A 23,396-nucleotide genomic window follows, 5' to 3' on the forward strand; every position below is an offset into this window, starting at 1 on the left:
TATTCTTAGGGAAGTTTTTGAATTGGAAGATATTTTTTGGTTTCTGAAGAGAAGAAAACAAAAATCTTGTTCCAAACAGTCGTCAATCAGAGAAGCTTTGAACTGTACAAGTCCCAAAAGAAAATGAAGAATAGGTTTTCTGTTGGGTAGTCGGTCTGTAAAAGTGTCAGAATTGTAAAAGTTTGCAGACGGAGAACAAATTCTTTCTCGTGTTGAACACAAAAAAAAGTCATGTGCTGGAATACTGAAAGATTCAGTATTTTTGTAGAGCAATTCTGGTTTCTGATTGGTTGCTAGCAGAACGTGGCTCTATTTGATTGGTCAGTTCCTATCACTAGTATCTATAAGTAGAACCTTCCAACTACCTGGCACTTTTGCTGGGAGCAAAGTGTAGCATCTGTTCCGGCAGATTCTGCACTTTGTGACCATTGCCCTTGTGGCAATTGGTTGTTGGTACATGTAGGGGCAACCCTATATAAATCATCCCCTTCCTCTTCCCCTTCACCTAACATAAAAACCGCCCTTGTGTCATATTTTGCTTATGTGGGGAAGCAAATAAATACCTACCTCCACCGCCCTTCCTCGGCCTTTTGGCTGAGATCAAAGTGGTTTTTTGTTCATTGTTGATTTTCAATGTAATTTTAACATGAATAAAGGATTTAATATCTCAAAGTGTAGTATCTGTTCCTGCGGATGCTGCATTTTGTGACCATTGCCCTTGTGGCAATGGTCACAAAAATGCAGCATTCTATAAGTAGAACTTTCCAACTTTCTGTAATCATACCTCCCCCCCCCCCCATTATAAAAAAAAAATGCTGCAACATCACATTCGGTTTAATCTTTATTTTACACTCTGGCATAAGTATAAGCAACTTAAAAAAAAAAATTGACTTCCCAAACTAATCTATCTCTGGCCAGGTCTTTATTTGTCCTTCTTTCTCTCGAATTGGTTCTTATCACTTCTTCCCATGGCTTTTTCTTGGCTTTTCCCTGTGAACTGAACTTGCTATCTCAGCTGCTCTACACCTACTACAAACTCATAACGCCCCCCTCCCCCGCTTACTAATGGTCACATAGTAACTTACATTCAACTAATAATGGATATTGTTTTGCATTTAAATGATCTAAAATGCTGATCTGTAACCAAATAGACGAACCAATATTCTATCAGTGGTCAACTTTTTGTGTGTAAACTTGCTCTTCCTGAAAGCCAGGAGGCAAGGCCTGGGAGCACCTATCTAAAAAAAAAAAAACTCTCAATCAATCTCTGTAAAACATATCTACATCTAAAAACGTCAATTCTCAATATTGATTTAACCTCGATGTGGATATAAAACAAAGATAATTTCATATCTAAACCGTTTTGGACACCCTTGAGTCAGGTGTTCACCTCTACTTCATCTTGAAATTCATCTTTTACAACCCTATCTACTTTTTTTTCTTCCTACCACAACCGTCCTAAGTATGACACAAAACTGCATCCAGTAGTGCAGCCACAATTTGGTAGCTTTGTAGGTTTTGTTTTACGACATATCAACCCTTATTTAATGCCGAATCCAGTGATTTTGAAGAAAAGTATTTTAATAGGATATATTTTTGTTTTTGTTTTTTTCAAGTTAGTTTTTATTTAACTCATAGTTGGGACCCTAACAGGTACTACCACTCCGGATCAGAGTATACCTGGGAGCAATGGCAATTAAGGGGTGGCTCCACACTCCCCAAAGCCCGCAATGCTGAGGCCTCACCATTGGATATAGTTTTAGGTCATATCCAGGACCTCACTACTTAGTTGCCACTGCTCCCAGGTCCACTCTGTTATTGAATAATAGCACCTGTCATGACTAGATTTATAGGTTAAATAAACATCGAGAGACAATGGATACCCCCTGTAAGGATGCTTTCACATGTAATTGTGAAGAAAGGATTGTGCAATCTCCAACTACACCTCTCCTAATTGAGCACTGTTTGATTACAGTGGCATGGAAAAATCCAGGACGATCGAAAACAATGCAGAGATAAAAGGAGAGCACATACAGTATCTGATTTCCAAATGGTCGCCCATTTTAGTACTGTCCAGGCTCGGCATGGCTTAACTTTAGTGATCTATGAGGAACCGTTGTGTCAACCTGAGTATGGCATATTTTATTTGTGTTTAAAATAAGCAGGCAAATATCTAATTTTCATATGAGGTGCTTAACAAGGAAATATATTGCCATTAATGCTGTGATGCATGCACGGGGGAGAGAATTGAGAGCCACCAGATCAGTACAAACAAATAGAATAATGTAGCAATTTGAGAATGGCCTTTAAAATGGGATGTGAACATAAAGTCACAGAGTATACAATCAAAATAACTGTTGTGGGTGGGGGACTCACCCATGCACCAAAGATGAACTCTTCTGAACTGTAGAAATAGACAGAAAGGTACGACTCTCAGGGTGGTCAGTGTACTTTCGCAGTACAGGTAGGTCAAGGCTCTGACCTCAACAATCAGTCAGACAGAAACTGGGCCATTTCGATGGCCTTTTTACTGCCAAACTCATGCCAAGTCTTCTGCGTAGCTCTAGGAGGCCCACCCTTCCAGGCCTTGCCTCCCGGGTTTCGGGAGGAGCAATTTAATCACTTGTTGCCTGAGAGGCCCTCAGCAGGGAATGCCAATGGAGCTACTCAAGCATTTTTTTGTAGGGCCGAAGAGCTACTCTTGGAGCACTGACTCATTTTTCCACCTTCCGACCTGGTGTCACATCCTCTCGTGGTTGGAGAGCAGTAAATATCAGTCAGTGTACTTCCATAGTCCGCCATCTTGGCGATGCTTACTATGACGGTTCTTCTTTTTATATCGTGTTTTTTGTTTCAATATATTTTGCCTTTTCTAACTTACCTCCGTGTTTATCTTTTCCTTAGTGACCCTTCTAGATTTAAAGTTATCGAAAAATCATAATCTATTTTCCCTCTAACTACATGACAGATTGACAGTTGAAATCCATGTTCTTCCAGTTAGACCTTAGTTTAGGCATAAACTAAAGATGAGCTTTAAGGTTCAAATAAAAGTTTATTTTTGTAGTACTGAGTTCCAGTGATTTTTTTTCTCTTTACCATACCCTATGGGGAGCAGGTATTCAACACTAAAATCCTGCCTATTTTGTTTTATTTTATCAGTAAGTTCAGTTTGTTAGAGAAGTCACCTTTTCATAGAAATGACAATGTTCACTTCCAAATTATGAAGTCGAAATTACCTGAATATTACTGAATTATTAAAAAAAAAAAACAACTTTAATCGTGTGAGGAGGTTAAAAATTGCCGCCATCTTTGTTTAATTCAAATGGAAAATTACCTCCCTATTGAACTCTCCTGTATTTCACGATCGTTTTCATTAAATTCTATTTATTTTCTTTAATAAATAATTTTCTACTTTATCGATTTTTGTAATTTTTGGATATAATCATCTTAAAAATACGAGGAATACGGAGATACCATTGTTTTCATATGAAATTCACTTTTACGATTTCCCAATTCTGTAGAAGGGCCGCATGTTGTAAAAAAAAAAAAAGGGATTTAACTTAGTATTAATAATAATAATAATAATAATAATAATAATAATAATAATAATAGTAACTAGCAGAACCCGTGGATTTTTTTAAAACACATGAATAAAAAATAAAATAAAATAAAACAAATAACGACAAATTCAAAACAAATCTTTAGCAAATTCTTATTCAACCTTTTAAAGTTAAAAAAATTCAGATTGTTTTCAATGAAAATTCAACAACACATTTTGTTTTTTTGTTTTTAGATAATTTTTTATATAAATTATAATCGAACAGATATCAATTTACTTGCACATTTTTTAATATTTTAAAAAGAAACTATAATGAAAAATAAATTTAGTCTCCTCAACAGCACCTTTTTTGTTTAATTATAAAATAAAATAGCCAATTTGAAACCATAAACAGATAGCTATGTGTGTGTGTTTTTTTTTGTTTTTTTTTTGAGAGGAAGTAGTTTTAATGATTTTTAATTGGTAAAGACTGACTATAAAGGGAGGAAATTCGTTTCTCATTAATTAATGTTTGCAATGATGATGTTTTTTTTTGTGACAGTGGACATACGGACAAGTAAATTAATATTTAGAGAAAAAGAGAGGTGGAGCAAACATACAGAACTGGCCAGAGAGCTCAAATATAACACTACTAATAATAAGAGCGCTATGAACAATAACAAAAAATATTTCAAAAAAGAATGAGAGAGATTAGAATCAGAAGGATGGCTGAGAAGATACAACGGATAACAATAATGAAAACGGCTGAAATATTCAGGAAAATCTTTGAATACGGAAACTAACACAAATGAGCTACAGACGCAAGTCGGACATACAGAAACCGCTACAGATGTAAAACACAAAAGAACATCACATTGAATCATGAAAACTGAAACTGTAGAATTGTAAATTACCCCTGCCCCCCCCCCTGCACCACACTTTTTTTTTTTTATGTGTATGTGATCATAAATTGGCGCCATACCAAATATATGAGGAGGGTTAAGGAGGATGGAAAGATCAAGGAGAGAACGCACTAGCTTAACTTCTGCTGGATAAGTACAAAGAAGACTGGGACCTTGAGGAGGCTTTTTGCCATCCAAATTCCAGTGAAGACCAATGGTCGTTGCCAACGATAAATCAATGGTAAGCAGCTATTGTGATAATGCAAATTCATCTGTAAAGAGGTGTAGAGTACTGGAAATCTGGGGAGACTTGTTGTCACTCAGACACCAGAGAACACCACAAGTTGTTCTCAAAAGGAAATCTTTGATGATGGCCTGCGTGACTATTCCTAGTAAGTTGTAATAGTAGTAGTAATAATAATAATAATAATAGTATTAATATTAATAATAGTAGTAATAATTATTATAGTACATGGTGGAACGAAAAAACTGTTGCCCTAGAAAAGACATGATTCCATTTGCACTTAATGAAAACCGATTTTTTTTTTTTGTTTTTTGTTGCAGACCATCTACTGGTTGTGTACAAATCCCAAGAGCAATAGAAGACTTCTATCATGTCTAAAAGTGACATCAACGAGCGAGATCAGAGATGCGCCACTGTACAACTGATGCTCTCTACCGATCCAAGTTATGACAACAGCACCTTCAAAATGCATCACTTGATCGCCACGAATAACAGGAACTGCCCATGGTGATAAAAACAAAATTTCTGGCCACGGTTATGATTTTTGGTGTGTGTTTTAAGTAATTGCCACATCATGCCATCTCACATTGAAGTCAGCGTGAAAGGCAACACCAAAGTGTACCTGGATGTACTGAAGAGTGTGCTGATCCTCTCGTGCAATCAGGTGGCCGCTGGCAGACTCTGGGTGTGGCAGCAGGACTCTGTGCTGGCCCACAAGTCCAAAGAGACCCAGGCTTGGCTTCAGAAGGAGTGCTACGACTTTGTACCTTTTTGTAACTGGCCCCATCTTCCCCCGACCTGGTCATACATCGAGAACATCACCAACATGAGTTCCTACAACACCAAAGCCAGCCTGATCGCTGCCACCAGCTGAGTATTCGCCTAACTCCTGCCAGCACTTGTGCAAAAGGCATGCTCCCAGTTCTGAACTCATATCGAGGCAGTGATTGAGGCTGAAGGCAGCTACATTGAATAAATGTCAGCTCTACTACATAATCAAATTACCTGAATTGATTTTTTCAATAAAAGCTGTAGTGTTGTTTTTTTTAGGGTGACAATTTTCTTGTTCCGCCCTGCAGTAATAATGATAATAGTAATAATTATAGTAGTAATTTGGAGTAATAGTAATAATAGTAGTATTAATAATAGTATTAATAATTAGTATTAATAAAAGCAGCAAATTGAGATTTATACTGATTTTATTGTGTGTATGGAATGGTATTTGCCTAGAATCATACTAAGAGTAATGCATTAAAATGTTTGAATGATTTATATGCTAAATAATTTTATTATTTGAATATAAAAAAAAAATGAAATTAACTTTAAATAAACGTTAATGCATCTGTAGGGAAATCAAACACAGATTTTTTTTTTTTAAGATAAGGTTTTAAAATTGGTCATCAATATAAATATCTGAATTAATGTAAATATATAAAATAATATAATACGAAAAAATGAAATATGAATACATAAAATAATATAATGTAAATATATAAAATAATATAATGTAAAATATATAAAATAAATGAATAGAAAAAGTGTAGAAAGTGGAAGCGATGAGTAAGCAAAAATAAATGTTAGCTTTGTATGGTTTTACTTTTAATAACAAATAAAGCATTTTTTTTTTTTTTTTTTTTTTTTTTTTGCAAAGTCATGGTTTCATGAACATTTATTCCCAAATGCATCCTGGGATATTCCAGCTCATTTAAGGGGATTCACTGCCATCAATCATGATCATAATTTTGTCAAAGATTTTCAATTACACTAAATTTTTTTCAGATCGCAGAAAGTCCATATGCCTTTCCAACCAGCTATGAATAGAGTAAAATAACAAACTGTAACGAAAGTTTTGTCCGTTTTTTTTTTTTTTTATGCTCAATAAAACTCAGACTTATTTAATTGTTAATGAAATCCTTATTCTTTTCTGTGACCTTTTCTTCTTTTTGGTCCCTCTTCCTCCGACAAAAAGAGGGTTGATCTGTAAATTCACCCTCATCCGTTCGTTCGTTCGCACTTAATAACTATGCCTTGGAATTTTTTGAATTTTTGCGCAAACATTAAACATGATCTGAGTAAAAAAGTAACAGAACGGATTTTCTGGGAAAACTTCAGTTGTTCCTCTAGGAGTGCCTTTCAGGTAAAAATGGCTAAAATTGACACTTTTGTGTTTATTAAAAAACAAATTGATGCATTGGATTTTTATAAAACTTTCTGAAAAGTTGTAACTAGCTGATTTCTATATAAGTTTGTTTGCGATAACTCTTGGGTGTGCCCCAGGGGGCTCTTTTAGGGCTAATAAAAACACTCCATTTTTGGGACTATTTTACCATATTTGTCCAAAATTTTCTGTGTATGTCTATTTAGCCGTTTTGTATGGTGCTGAACTCAAATTTAAATATGTTAAGGCCTTGGGGACTTTTGGGGCTAAATGGAGTGGGGGTGAGGGCAAATGATGGGTTTAATCATTTCTTTTTTTGCATGGTGCAGAACTCAAATTTACACATGTTAAGGCCTAAAACTGCACCGTTTGTTCATTTTCACCAGGATTTCACATCCCCTAGAGACTTTTGGGGCTAAATGGAGAGGGGGGGGGGCAAATGCTGAACTTAGTCATTTTTTTATGCCTTGTTCACTGTGCACTCACGGGGGACCATGCATGCTTCACTTGTTTGGTATTATCATAATGATGGATGATACTGTATTTCACACTGCAGGAAAAAAAAATAGATCTCTACAAATTATGTATCGTCAACCATATTCTTTAGATCTCGAACCGACAGATTACCGTCTCTTTACAAGTTTTTAAAATCATATTAATGCGTTAAGACTTGTTTCAAGAGAGGAAGTAAAAAAAAAATGGGTTAGTTTTCTTTCTTCAAAAATCAAATTAATTTTATGAATGCGATTATAAAAAATTTATTAACAGATGGAAAAAAAAAAAAAACCATAAAGGGTGCTGCATTAACAGATAAATCTAATATCATCATATTTTATTGAGTACTAGCAGACCGCCCGGCGTTGTCTGGTCGTAAAATATGCATAAATATTATATTTTGATTCATACAAAAACTGAGACATGTGCATGCGAGTATTATGTTTTTTCTAAACAGTTCACTTCTTGTAGGTAAAAAAAAAAAATACTCAAGTTGAGATCGAAACCAAAACCTAAAGATTGCGAGTCAAGTGCGATAACCATTAGGCCAGCTTTAAAAAATCTTTAAAAAATGTTTTCAAACCTACTTCTTCTTAACATAAGGAATCTGTCATGTGAACGATTCATGTATGCGCCTTTGTGAAACATTTGACAAACAAATAAAAATTCGATGACCCCCCTCCACCATACGAATTTTTCAATTTTAACCCCTTAGCAACCCTTTTTTCCGGATGAAAGTCAATCAAAAAGTCTTCTATGTGTTTTAATACCCAATAGGCCAAATATCAAGTCTTTAGATCAAAAAATTCCTTGAGTATATAGGTTGAGAATTGTCCTCTTTCACACACACACACACATTCTCACTTTTATAGATATACTAGCCTGGGTTTCCGGCGTTGCCCGAGTGTTTGGAGGTGTATGTTGAGCAAAAAAAAAATTGTAGTAGGCAGGCAGGCTCGAACCCATGACGCGAAGGCGGTAAAGAAAGTGGAGGTGTGTGTAAGGTGTTGGTTGAGCAAAAAAAGGGAAATTGCGAGTGCAAAAAAAAAAAAAAAAAAATAGAAGTAGTAAGCAGACTCTAACCCGTAACACGCCAAAGAAAAAAGACGAACTGTCTTACCGATGCGCCTACCGTGGTTGTGACGTCATGGGCGGTCGAAATAACGCGTTTTATGCGACGTCGTAGGCACGAGGGTTGAATGACTTGCAAAAAATGTCAGCGAAAAAAACACCCTCCCTGTAGAAAACTGCCCAGTTGAGGGTGAAGGAATTAATGTTTTGGGCCAATTTTTTTATATTTGTCATCCGAAGGGTCGAGCTTCAAAATAATATCAGTCTCGTGAAAATCCGTTGCCTCTGTCGAAAGTTTTTGCGAGGCATACATACATTTAAACAGACGGGTGAGATTTATATTCTGGATAGATTAAAGAAGCAGACTGCATTTTTGTTAAAATCTAGTATGTTCTTAAGAAACACTACAACACCAATCTTTTAGGCAAACCCCTTAGCTATAATACCCTCATTATATCGATGAGGATGGGTTTCTTTGCTGCTTCGGTTGTCTTGGAGACCCGGGTAGTAAGTACCAATCAAAAATCCGGTCTTCACAATCAGCCCGATAGGTGATGAGCCAATATTACGTAGCCCACTGAGGTACGCTGCCTGGATATTATCTAGGAGGTCCACCCTGCCACCCGGTTTTTGGGTGGAGCAAGTTCATTGCTTGTTGCCAGAGGCACCCCTATCAGGGAATGCCGATGAGGATGCCCAGGCAATTTTCTGCTAGGCCTGAGTGTCCCTGCTTTAGGAGCGCTGTCTTGAAACCCCCACCCCACACACACACCTTCTGACCTTGTATCACAACTTGCTGTGGTGAGCTGCAAGTGAATATCAAACCCTTAGCTATAATTAACATAGAAGGGTATGGTCAGAATACTTGATGTCCTAATCTATATATGTCTATAAAAGTGAGAATGTGTGTGTGTGAGGACACTTCTCAACCTATATACTCAACAATTTTTTTATATACGTCATTCAAACATGTGGAAAACTTTTTAATCCGTTTTCATCCAGAAAAAAACGGCTGCTAAGGAGTCAAAATTGAAAAATTGGTATGTGGGAGTCATTGGATTTTTATCTGTTTGCTAATTGTTTCATGAATGCACATGCGTGAATAATTCACATTACAGATTACTTATGTTAAGAATAAGAGTTTAAAGATTGTGTCACGCTGGTTTAATGGTTATTGTACTTGACTCACCGTCTTTAGGTTTTGGTTTCGATCACAGTTCGAGTATTTTTTTTTTTTTTTTACTTACAAGATGTGAACTGTTTAAAAAAAAAAAAGAAAAAAAAGCATAATACTCCCATGCACATGCCCCAGTTTCTCCATAATTAAAATATGCTATTGATGCATATATTACGACCGGGCAACGCCAGGCGGTCTACTAGTATTAAATAGACTATAGAATCTGCACACAATTCTATGTTTCTAGTTCCTCCAGGGAAATATATTCTGATGCTAACAGAAATTTCCCACTAGAATGGGATTAGTCCTCACAATCTGACAGACTAGGAGCTGACTTGACAGTGCCAATCCCTCTTTTGTTGGAATCAAGTACGGTTCATTTCAAACCTGGGTGTACCCTCCTAGGCATTACCTCTCCACTGAGGAGTGGAGGTAGATTTATTACCGATCACCTGAAGCTCCGCTACTGGGGAACGCTGACAGGTCCATTTGCAGATTTAAAAAAAAAATTTATCAGCTAGAGTGCTTCTGTGGGTGGGGAATCTGGCTTTCCCCACGTTTCAACCTTGTGTCACATCTTGCTGTCGTGGTAGTGAAGCAAGTATATGTCGGTTTTCCGTGAACTCCATCAAGAACTGCCTTCTTTCTTTCCCGTGAAATGAAGAACATTTCAAATTGGTATTTCAATTTATTTCTGTTTGTGCTTAGGTTTTTTGACTATTTCATTAGCGATTCTCAAGGAATTACGTGTTAATGATTATTCATGAATGCATTAATAATAAGTTATTGTATTTTTTTTTTTTTCAAAATAAGTTGTCAAATATAACTAAGACCTCCTGGCTGTATTTGAACGTTATGTTGACAGTAGCAGGTGTTTCCATTTTTATCAGGAGAGCTTCATAAATTTTGAGATTGTTTGTGGAATTACATTTTTATATTCTTGTTGTGTTATATATATGTATTGTTTATGGCGAAATATGTTTATTCAATTATATTTCACCTTTTATTTATATCAATCCTTTAATTTATGAAGCTTAAGACAAGGTTCAAAAGAGAGTCACCAATCTGATAGGCCCTGAACTGGCATCTAAGCTTCAGCCTGTCCAATCGACGAAACGTTGCATCCCTCTGCCTGTTCTACAAGTGTTTTAGTGGTGAATGCTCTGCCCCCACGACGTAAACACCCTCGACAAACCCGACAGTCAGCTAAATCCCACCCCCACACAGTAGAGATCCCTAGATGTAAAAGATCTTCCTACTCCAGTAGTTTCTTCCACAGAACCGCTAGACTCTGGAATTCCATTCCAGGTCCCTGCTTCCCTAACTGTACTGACATGCAGAAGTTCAAGTGTAACGTGAACCGACATCTTGCTGCCCAAATCTCAACATAGTGCCCCAGTAGTTGCTGCCCCTGATAGTAGCCGCCTACACCAAAGTGGCAATGTGTCTTGTTTGGGGTGAAAATGTAATAAAAAAAAGAAATAAAAAAAAGTAAATGAAATATATATTCCAAATTTCAGTATGTTATCCATTTTTACCGTTTATTTTTTTAAGCATGTTAAAATGTCCAATTCTTGACAGCACCTGTTTCGTAGAATCATTAATGTGATTATTATGTCATTTTTTTTTTATTATTCCGCCATTACTCATCAGAAGAATAGGAACTCATCAACTTTAAAAGAAAATAAAAGCATGATTACAAAATCCGGATATCAGAAGAGAAATTGCAATTGTTTTTTTTTTCTTTTAGTTGCGTCATCTTTATATATGTATATACATAATGTATGTATCTACTTTTATATAAAAGGAACTCTGTGTGTGAGAGAGAGTTCCCTATGGACACGAAAACGGCTGGGCCGATTTATTATAAAATTTCACACATAGGTACTTTATGTACCTGGCAGTGTTCGTAGGAAGATTTAGCATCGAAATGTCTTTGATAACTATTGATAATTGAAATATTCCACAGTAGGTTCTTTGATATGACAGGGGCGCGTTCAAAATGAACGTTTCTGTTTAGAACACATTTGAACCATGCTATTTGACTTTTGCATCTTAAACTTTAATTCAAAACATTATATATGAAAAAAAAAACTTTCTAAAATCGACAGTAGGTTCTCTACATTGCAATGTAGACTACAATGTATTGTTGACTAAATCACTGCTGGGAGGCATGTGAAGCTTCCTCCCGATGCACCATGATGGATCTCAAACTAGAGCAGTCAATCAATCGATTTGATTGAAAAATGGATGATTTCACGGATTTCAATAACAATAAAAATATGGGAGCATGATCAACGTCGGATCTCCCTGCTAGTATATATATATATATATATATATATATATATATATATATATATATATATAATGAAGGAAGTTAAATTTTTTCAAATTATATTTTACAAGACTTCTTATTCAAAACAAGGAATACAGATTAAAAATGAATACAAAGAGTTGCTCTTACCCTCAGAAGAACAACAGTAAGCAATATATGATATATATATATATATATATATATATATATATATGTGTGTGTGTGTGTGTGTGTATATATCTTCTTTCAAATAATAAATGTATAATATAATTCTTCAAATTTTAACTTCCTTCTTATAGCGATGCTCTATCGCAAATATTGAGTATTTTCATCTTGTTAGGATTTTCTTATAAATATTAACATTAATATTTGTATATCCACTTATATATAAACGTCATAATCACGTTGACGCACCGGTTTCCGTTGGATCACCAAAGTTAAGCAATGTTGAACCTGGTCAGTACTAAAGTGGGTGGTATTTTGGGAATTCCAGGCTCTGTATGTGTTCTCTATTTATTTCGGCATTCCAATCGTCCTGGACTTCTCCTTGCAACTGGACTCGAGTGTCGATTCATGAGAGATGTGGTTGGGGATTGCGAACTTTTGTCTCACAATTACACGCACAGCTACCCTTACAATGGGTATCGATTGTCTTTCGAGACTGAACGGAGGCAACAAACGATTATATATATATATATATATATATATATATATATATATATATATATATATATATATATATATATATAATCAAGGCAATGGGAATGAAATGTTTACCTGATACAAGCAAGTGTAAACTTCAATCTGATATAAATATTAATATAATAATCCCAACCAAATAAAAAAGCTCAATACAAACACAATAGAGAGTAGAGTTTGTTATAATAAATATTGTGTGTGTGTGTATATATGTATATATATATATATATATATATATATATATATATATATATATATATATAATATAAAGCTGAGCGTCTGTGTGTCTGGTCACGAATAGGATCCTATATGGTTGACTATTATAGAAAACTGATCCCATATAATGATAGTAGATATATCGAGACACAGGAATGGGTATGTTTGATCTGGCATAATGATGATTCATTAAATTGTTGGATCTGCGTACGCGCTTGGTCCACAAAGTATGGAAATAAAAAATTTAAAAATTAAAAAAACAAAAACGTTTACAAGTGTTTTTTTATATAGATGTACATTTGATAAGTATGTTTTAACTTAAATAGGGACGGTATAATAAAATTGTGAGGTCTATTCGCGGCTGGCCTCCATGGAATGGAAATATGTCACAAAGTTTAACAAGGTTTTTTAATATAGATCCACAGAATATTGTGATAAGTGTTTCAGTGTGAACAGGTATTGTATAATAAATTATGGGGTTTATCTATTTTATTTTTACTTTCATCATATTTTGCTTTGGTTTTGATACCCCCTAAATTCGAAGCTATCTCTTTACAACCCTTCCTTTTTATAACCTATCACACTTTCATAAATCAGAGTCCATTTTCTGTAGGCTGTTTTTGAGCCCAGTCAACGAAGGGTACTTTTGCTAGCATATATATATATATATATATATATATAACTACTTCATTTACTCACATAAATTTAATATACGAAAGTATAGATTTATGCGTAAACTTTAAGTATTTACTTCAAAAGTGCTCAATACGTAGGTAGTTAGCTAGTTAGTAACGCAGAATATTCAGTGTAGCTTAATCGCCATATATATTTTATAAATTACTATATATATATATATATATATATATATATATATATATATATTATAAGTACATGAACAATAAACTAAACTTTATTAAAGTCTCAGACAAAAAAAAATGAATGATTGATTGATTTCTAAAATGATTGAACACAATTTCCTAAATGGCTAAGTTAACGCCTTCTACACCCAAATCTCTACGTTATAAAATTCAATTTCCTGAATTAAACTTGTTACGTTTCGAAAAGATTCATACAGAGCAAACTATTAATCATTATTCCGCTTTACTTGTCTTCCCACGAGGGCAGAGTTAAACACCAACTCGGCTTTAATGTGTACAAGATCCAGTTCCTCAAAAAGAAACAGTTTGAATTGGGACAAAAAACAAAAACTCTTTCAGTTTATAAGAATTTCGACTTAACTGACCGCGGACAGAAAAGAATAGTTTATTCTGCCATTCGCATAGACTTTAATTGCGATTGCATCCATAGTTTAATTCAAGGGTTATTCTTTCTTTCTTTTTTACGCACGTTCACCCCAATAACAAGGAATTATTTCAGCATTCAATTATTTTAGTCATGTCAAATTTTTTTGTTTCATCAATATTCTGTTAGTGTCATAATTAGGGTTATGACAACAGCATATTCTTTTCATTCTTTTGGGGTCCTGGATATGACATTAAACTATATCCGATGGTGAGGCCCCAGTTTGCGGGCTCTGGGGAGTGTGGAGCCACCCTTTAATTGCCATTGCTCCCAGGTCCACTCTGACCCGGAGTGGTAGTACCCGTTAGGATCTCAACTATGGGTTAAATAGAAACCGACTTGCAAAAAACAAATATATTTTATTAAAAAAAAAAAAAATTGTCTTCAAAATCACCCAATTCGGCATTTAATAAACTGAAAAGGGTTAATATGCCGTAAAACAACCAACCAACCAACCAATCATTCTGTTGACTCTCGAATATATATCTGACAGTTACTCAGCCAAGAACCACATTACTCGATATAAAAGCATATAAGATATCAACGGATACACACTCGAGAGTCAAAACAATGAAAAGAATATGCTGTTGTCCTAGACATAGTAATTATTTACTCTCTTGCGACTTCTTTCTCACGTTTACTCCTAACACGGCATGTCGCCACTTGGACGTGAGGGGCTACTATTTCGAACCATCCCTAGGAAAGATTAACAAGATGTTGAATTACATTACACTTAAACTCTTACATATCAGTACAGTCAGAGAAACAAGTAGCAGGAAGGGAATTCCAAAGTCTAGCTGTTTAGGGAAGAAACTATTAGAGTAGAATGCTTTCTGGCATTTAGGGACCTCAACAGTGAAGGGGTGTGATTTTGTTGCTTTTCTTTCTTTTACTATTCAAATTTATCTTAAAGAGCAGTGGTTCCCAACCACTGGGTCACGGCACGATGACAGCTAGAAGCCATCTAATTTTATCTTGTTCAAGAAAGACATTCAATTTCTTAATCATGATGATACCACTTAATTTAAAATGGCCGAATTTCTGGAATTTAAAATGCAATAAAAAAAACTGAGTTTATATAGCAATAACATACTGAATTTTCAAGAGTCTAGGACAGTTTTAAATGCCTGTACAAAAATGTCTTGAAACTTATTGAAGGCACCTCGTATGTGTTTGATAGAACTTCAATCTATGGTCCCTCCCCATAAAATGTTTGCAGCAAATACACTCCTAGCTGAAACAACTGTGCCTAAAACTAAATTAAAATTCCGTAAGCAGAGCTTATGTCCGAGAACTGCTCGTCCGTGGGGCACAATACTGCAGAGCTGCTTCCAAGCTGACTATAACATGGTGCTTCTCAAGTCCAATGTAAACAAGTTCTTGATGAACTGTTGTCTAAAATAAATTCACTTCTATAATTTTCACCATCACTGTTTATGCCCTTAACCTTTATCCTTGAGTAACCTCCTGGCCTTGATAAACAGTGACTATATAGCACTGAGTCGATAGCAGAGCAACCGACAGAATAAAACCCATTCTCAGGTCTGGAGATGAACGTTAACTTGTTCGACTTGATTCAGAAGAAAGTTCGGGGTTGCTGAGGTAATAAAAAATTTAAAGCGTTTTACATGTATTTTCCCAATGGGTTTCAATTCGCTTCTTCGGAGAAGTGAGTAGAGACAATGGGTATTTTTGAGATCTTATTAATGCGGAAAAGTGCGAGCATTAATGAAATTAAGGGGCAATTAAGTACATTCATTAGCCCTGAAAGTTTCCTAACAAGAATAGCTGCAAATACCTGTGAGACGACTGATTAGATCATGCCTTCAAGTGACGAGATTTTACAATTGAACAAAGAATTTTAATTCAATCAATCAGATATTGCGGGCAAAAATAACCTCCAGAAGACTTCAAAATCGATGTATATCAGAGCAGTGATGGGGAAAGCCAGAAAGCACTCTGCAATGTGTTATATGCATACTGTATATAATGCCTGATAACAGATTATTTTCCAACGGTTTTAATTGTATAGTTTAATATATTTTTAATCAGTTTTAATTGTATAGTTTAATATATTTTTAATCAGTTTTAATTGTATAGTTTAATATATTTTTAATCAGTTTTAATTGTATAGTTTAATATATTTTTAATCAGTTTTAATTGTATAGTTTAATATATTTTTAATCAGTTTTAATTGTATAGTTTAATATATTTTTAATCAGTTTTAATTGTATAGTTTAATATATTTTTAATCAGTTTTAATTGTATAGTTTAATATATTTTTAATCAGTTTTAAACTAAACAATAAAAAAAAAGAACTTATCCAGCATTATATTTTAATGTAGTTCGATGGCATGAGAATTATTACCAATGAAAATTTCTTTTCTACAGATGTAAAACGTTATTATTGGCGTATTTGTATGTCCAAGAGCATGAACAATATGAAAATGATTAGAAATGTATGAAAAGTCGAAATTAAATATAATGAAACACATTTTTATTTTGTAATTTCAAAAAATTAATCCGTTCAAGAAATTTCTTAATGCATTTGAAAATAGAATTCAATTCTTTCAAAAGTATTTTTCTTTTGTGTTGCCAATCTATTTATTTTTTGTGTATGTATATATATATAATGTGTTTATAAATATATATATATATATATATATATATATATATATATAATGTGTTTATAAATATATACACATATGTATGTGTATATATACGGGCGTGTGTGTATATATACCTGTATATGCACGTGTGTGTGTATATACATGCTCATATGCAAGTGTGTGTGTGTATATACATGCTCATATGCAAATGTGTGTGTATACATGCTCATATGCAAATGTGTGTGTGTGTTTGTATACATGCACATATGCAGATGTGTGTGTATACACATACTCACATGCAAATGTGTGTATATACATGCACGTGTGTATGTATATATATATGCATACTTACATATCTGAATATATATATATATATATATATATATAATGTATATGTGTGAGTATAACTATAAAGATTCAAGTTTAAAATACAAAAGCTAAATATGAGAATATGAATTGAAATTCTTTTTAGAATTTCAAAAGTTGATTTTATATAAATTTAAAGTTTCAAAGTAATTTAAAAAAAAATGTCTTAGTTCTATATAATTGTATTTGGTTTACCTACAGACTTATGTACAATCGGAATATATATGCCAAAGGTAGTGTAGGTGTATAAAAAATTACAATATGAACAACCAGGATGCTTTTAAAGAATTCTTTCTAACAAGCAACAAAACGATGTAAAACCTTTTCTACTTGATAAACATCTTTGTCATAGAACGAATGAAAACTATATAATATCCAGTTCTGTAGAAAGTGGCATTTTGTTAATGCAAAAGATATTTATAACGGTATCTGACCTGAATGTAAAATACTTAAACAAATTTGGAAGATATTATTTGTTACTTGTTTAAGACATTTACATTCATTCAATAGCTATTTTAGATCTTTATTTGCTTTAAAACAGCTTTTAAAAGTAATTACATTTTTTTTTTAACTTTTTAAAACAAAAAAAAATATTAAAATGAATTCAAATTTAAATGACTATAAAAATAGTATCTTGCGATTTTACAAGTGATGTTTGATTTTAGTTGTCCATACTATCCATTTGTTTGTGACTTTTAAGCCATGACCTATATATATATATATATATATATATATATATATATATATATGAGAGAGAGAGAAAAAAAAAAGAAACAAACCAAGTTATGTGCTCATCAGCGTTTCATCTTTATCGCGAGACATCCTTTGGATGAATGAAATTAAGAAAACAAAACACCATCACAAAGTAAGTAAACTGGTTAAATTCCTATTTTTTCATTTATTTTAAAACGTTTGAAAACAAGATGATTGTAGATTGTTCTCATTTGAATTCCAACTTAGAAACGTTTAAACAGCATAATTAAACATGAAAGCTACTTGTGTATCGTATATTCATACCCTGTGCAATTATATATGTTTTGCATAACTTTTTAAATTGAAAAAGGGATGGATAATCAAAATCAAATATTACTTTCTAAAAAGCTAAATACTATTTTCTTCAGTGACTAAAGACTTTTATATTCCTTTAACTATCACATTTTGCATTTTTTTAAATTTCTAATTCAACATTAAAATTACTTGCATATTATATATCCAGGATTCCCACAGTTTGTTGTATTTGTATATATATATATATATATATATATATATATATATATATATATATATATATATATATATATATATATATATAGTGCGTGTGTGGCACGATTACATTGACACACAAGTTCCCGCCAGATCACTGAAGTTAAGCAACGTTGAGCCTGGCCATTACCAGACGGATGACTACTTGGAAAGGCTAGGTGCTGTATGTACCATGCCGAGTCGTAGAAATTTGCAGATTGGTATCTGGAGGCACATTAATTCACTGGGAGAGATGCACCCCCAGTCTTCGTTAAGACACGCATATAGAAGAAAACTCTGATATAAAAACCTGCGGTTTACTGTATACTCTGTCCTGTGGCTGTCATCTGCACTGACAAACGTTAGCAGTAATAGCAAAAAGTGTGGTTGGTTCTATACAAAGCCTTCACCATTATAAACAAATCATCTGTGTGGATTTCCGAGCAACTTAGTTGCTGTGGCTGAAGCTCATACGTCAAAATCAACGGGAGGGTCCATCATATATATATATAACTACTTCATTTACTCACATAAAATTAATATACGAAAGTATAAATTTATGCATAAACTTTAAGTATTTACTTCAAAAGTGCTCAATACGTAGGTAGAGCTAGTTAGTAAGTTATAAAATATATATGGCGATTAAGCTACACTGAATATTCTGCATTTCATCCACTCTAGGACTCTCTCCTTGAGTGGATGAAACGCGGAATATTCAGTGTAGCTTAATCGCCATATATATTTTATAACTTACTATATATATATTTTATAACTTACTATGTATATATATATATATATATATATATATATATATATAGTCAACCACATACGGTACTGTTTCGCTGTTTCACAGCTCATCAGTGATTCTAGACAATCAACTACCTAAAGCCAGGATCAAAACCCGACTGCCCAAACGACAGTCGGAGCTTCTAACCGTTGCACTATTATATATATATGAACAAGACGTAAAAACGAGTAATCATTAAAAACAAACACAAAAAAACTTTTACAGTCACAAATTACCAGTAGAAATCACTGAACTATAGTTAAAAAGAGGGGTTTCTTTTGTTTTTTGTTTTTTTCGTAGACACTGTACTTGAGTATCTAAGGTCTCTCTGTTCATGAGTTCGTCAGGACAATCTGGTGTGAGGATACTTTTCCCTATGTGCAAACCCTGACTAAATATTCAAAATCACATAGAATTCGCAGCCCAAATAACATCTCTGTATGGATAACTCACTAAGACTTCTGCACCGTCTCCAAGTGATGTTACCTCAAGTAACACCACTAAACTGGATACTCCACCAGAACAGATGAATTCCTGTCCTGGAATCCAAGAAACCACAAGAAATATATCATAAACTAGGGCTGTGACAACAGCATATGCTTTTCATTGTTTGGACTCTCGAGTGTATACCCGTTGATATCTTATATGTTTTTATATAGACTGATGTGGTTCTCGGTTGCTTGACTGTGTCGGACGGATATATACTTGAGAGTCAAAAGAATGAAAAGAATATTCTGTTGTCACAGTTCTAACCATTACATATTTAAATGGTCAATTAGAGACGGGAAAATTATGTCCTCAAGTTCTTTACTAACCCTAACCCAGTGTCTGAGAGGCAAAGGAGAGCTGGAATATTCCAATATCTACGGATCTCATATAGAGATCAAATGTTAGCCCCAAGAAGGGGGCCCGCTTGATTTCTGAGAATTATAAGAACGATAATGAACTAACACGAGTTGAAAGGTAGTCTTTCACTTTATTTTCTTAGGAAAAAAAAAAATGCAACCATCACAATTATGTGTGTGTATGTGTCTACGTGTGTGTGTGTGTGTATATATATATATATATATATATATATAACTACTTAATTTACTCACATAAAATTAATATACGAAAGTATAAATTTATGCGTAAACTTTAAGTATTTACTTCAAAAGTGCTCAATATGTAGGTAGACCTATTTAGTAAGTTATAAAATATATATGGCGATTAAGCTACACTGAATATTCCGCGTTTCATTCACTCTAGGACTCTTCAGGTTTATGCGCATCAGCCTGAAGAGTCCTAGAGTGGATGAAACGCGGAATATTCAGTGTAGCTTAATCGCCATATATATTTTATAACTTACTATATGTGTATATATATATATATATATATAAAGCTGAATGTGTGTGTGTGTGTGTCTGGTCACGAATAGGCTCCTATATGGTTGACTATTTTAAAAAGCTGATTACATATAATGATAAAAGATGTATCGAGACACAGGAATGGGTATGTTTGATCTGGCAGAACGGTGGTTCATTAAAATTGTGGGGTCTGCGTTCGCGCCTTGTACGCAAAGTATGGAAATATAAAATTTTAAAATTAAAAAACGTTTACAAGTGTTTTTTGATATAGATGTACATAAGAATACTTTGATAAGTATGTTTTAACTTAAATAGGGATGGTATGATAAAATTGTGGGGTCTGCGTTTGCGCCTGGCCTCCATACAATGGAAATAGGCACAAACTTTAATAAAGACTTTCCATATCTATCTGCGTAAGTATACTATGATAATCATGTTTCAGTTTGAAGATATATGGTATAATAAAATTATGGAGTATTCGTTCGCACCTGACCTCCATAGAATGGAAATATGTCACAAAGTTTAACAAGGTTTTTTAATATAGATACACAGAATATTGTGATAAATGTTTCAGTGTGAACAGGTATGGTGTAATAAATTATGGAGTTTATCTATTTTATTTTTACTTTCATCATATTTTGTATTGGTTTTGATACACCCAAATTCGAAGCTACCTCTTTACAACCCTTCCTTTTCATAACCTATCACACTTTCATAAATCAGAGTCCATTTTTTGTAGGCTGTTTTTGAACCCAGTCAACGACGGGTACTTTTGCTAGTATATATATATATATATATATATATATATATATAGTCTAAAGAAGCTTTGAATAAAAAAAAATGCAAAAATAAAAAATGCAGTTTAAATTTCCGGAAGGAAAAAAAAATATTAACCTTAACCTATCGCAAACTTAGCACCTACGTAATCCGACTTCTAAAAGGTTTATAATAACAAAAGAGAGTTCATTTCTATAAGGATGGAAAAAAAAAAAAAAAAAAAGCTTTAACTAAAGCCATTAAATAAAAATAGACTCAGCATTTGCATAAGCCGATTTCGCAAAAGTCTTCAATTTTAAAACAGAATTTTAACTACATAAGGATGAAAAGAGAAAACCTTAACTAAAATTTTGTAAATAGAAAACGGAGATCATCACCTGCTTACCATGTAGCTGTTTCGGAGATTTAAAATAAATATATATATATATATATATATATTAGTGATGGGACGATTCCAATATTTTTACCGGTTCCATACTTAATTTCCGATTCCAATGCAATTACCGATTCTGATTTTTTTCTTTTCAGAAATCTCTATTTAACTATACAATAGTTATTTTGTCCCGATTACCATAAAAATACACCTTAAATTCATATATAATTTCTCAAACGTAAAACACACTTGTGAAGGCGTGATCTATAGATTTTAGTTTTACTGGAAGTTTAAATCAATAAAATTTATTGATTTTATTATAACTACCAGCAGTGGAAGTTTTTTTTTTTTTTACAAAACAATCAAAGGAATCGTTTTTGGCATCGGAAAACAGCCACAAAATTTTCCAATCCCCCTGATTTCAGTTAATCGTCCCAACACTAATGTATATTTACATATAGGTGAAAATAAATCTTTATGTGCAAATAAGTTAGAATAGACAAAAAAGAAGAACATGGAAAGAAACCAGAATCTCTATAGTTTCAGTCATCTTAGGAACAACTGGACTCGTGAAAACGAATTTCAAAAACTACCTGGCAAATATACCCGGAGGACCAAGTGCAACAGAGATACAAACAATTGCACTTGAAGGGAAGGTTGGAATCTTATAAAGATCTCTCGGTTGGAATATATAAGATAGCAGGTGAATATCTGGCATCCGGTAAGATGCCCCATCCACAACTTGAACAAACTGATACGAAAATTGAAAAAAAAAAAAAAAAGTTAATTTCAACTGTTAAACTATAAAACTCGTTTTATTAACAGCAACACCAGAAAGATTATTAAAACAAATATTATTTCGTTAGTATCTGTATAAATGAATATAATGAATACGGTCACTTGCGTTAGTAATTTTAACAATAAAAAAAAGAAATGAAACTTTTGTTTTCGGCAACTTTTCTGTTTATAACTTGTGTCACTTAGAAATTAAAACACTTTATGTGCATATAGTATTTAAGTTCATCTTTTCCGTGTATTCAATGTTCAGTATTTTGTAAAGCATAATTGGAAAGATAACGAGATATCTCGGCGAGTGGGTAGGGAAGGATATAACGCCAAGTTATGAAGTATTTAACTAATTATTGAGAAAGGGGCAGAAAAATATCAAAGCCAACTAACCTGTATTCTTGAAAACCTCAGGAGCCCATGGTGAGATGTGTTCCGTTGTGGAGTTCTGCTGTTACTGCTGCTGCTGTTCTGTGACAGCCTCGCCTGGTGTGTATGTGTGTGCGCGAGCGTGCGCGTGTGTGTGTGATTGTGAAAAAGGAAGGAGGCCTGTCATCCTAGTGAACGTGTTGTGTGCGTAATGGTTGCTTAAGCCAGTTATTGACTGATGTTCTCCGTGTAGAATGGAGACAGATACAGGAATGGATTATCCTCGGAACAGACTTTCCTTAATCTATGAATACAAACACAGTTATATTAAGTCTCCATTCTCCTCCCCCCCTTCCTCTTCCTCCCTATATATTTCTCTTTCTTCACTTTCCTTTTTCTTCCGACCCCCCCCCTCACACGTCCGCCTCTCTACTCGCTCATATACGTGCAAATGTATGGGTGTGTGTTGATGTGCACACATGTCTTAAGGTGTTTATATAAGTGACAGCAGAGGCACATTTGTGTACTGATAAGGAGAAAGTATATGGACAAAAATATGTATCGGTTGAGGAGGGGGTGGGTAGGTTTTCCATTTCCAGTAACTTGTATTCCTTAAGTAATTAGA

The 23,396-nt window shown here is 33.8% G+C and overlaps 1 protein-coding gene across 3 annotated transcripts in view; it reads right to left on the reverse strand.

Moving 5' to 3' along the window:
* LOC145242992 (protocadherin gamma-C4-like) overlaps positions 1-23,129 on the reverse strand; it is a 314,328-nt gene extending 291,199 nt beyond the window's left edge. For all 3 annotated transcript variants that reach the window (XM_080106118.1, XM_080106120.1, XM_080106119.1), the window contains exon 1: positions 22,796-23,129. The gene's annotated coding sequence lies outside the window, so the exon portion shown is untranslated. The remainder of the gene's footprint in view (positions 1-22,795) is intronic.
* Between the last annotated feature and the right edge of the window lie 267 nt (positions 23,130-23,396).

Source organism: Euprymna scolopes, chromosome 21 (genome assembly GCF_053919585.1).
Source record: "Euprymna scolopes isolate OS-2025 chromosome 21, ASM5391958v1, whole genome shotgun sequence".
NCBI lineage: Eukaryota > Metazoa > Mollusca > Cephalopoda > Sepiida > Sepiolidae > Euprymna > Euprymna scolopes.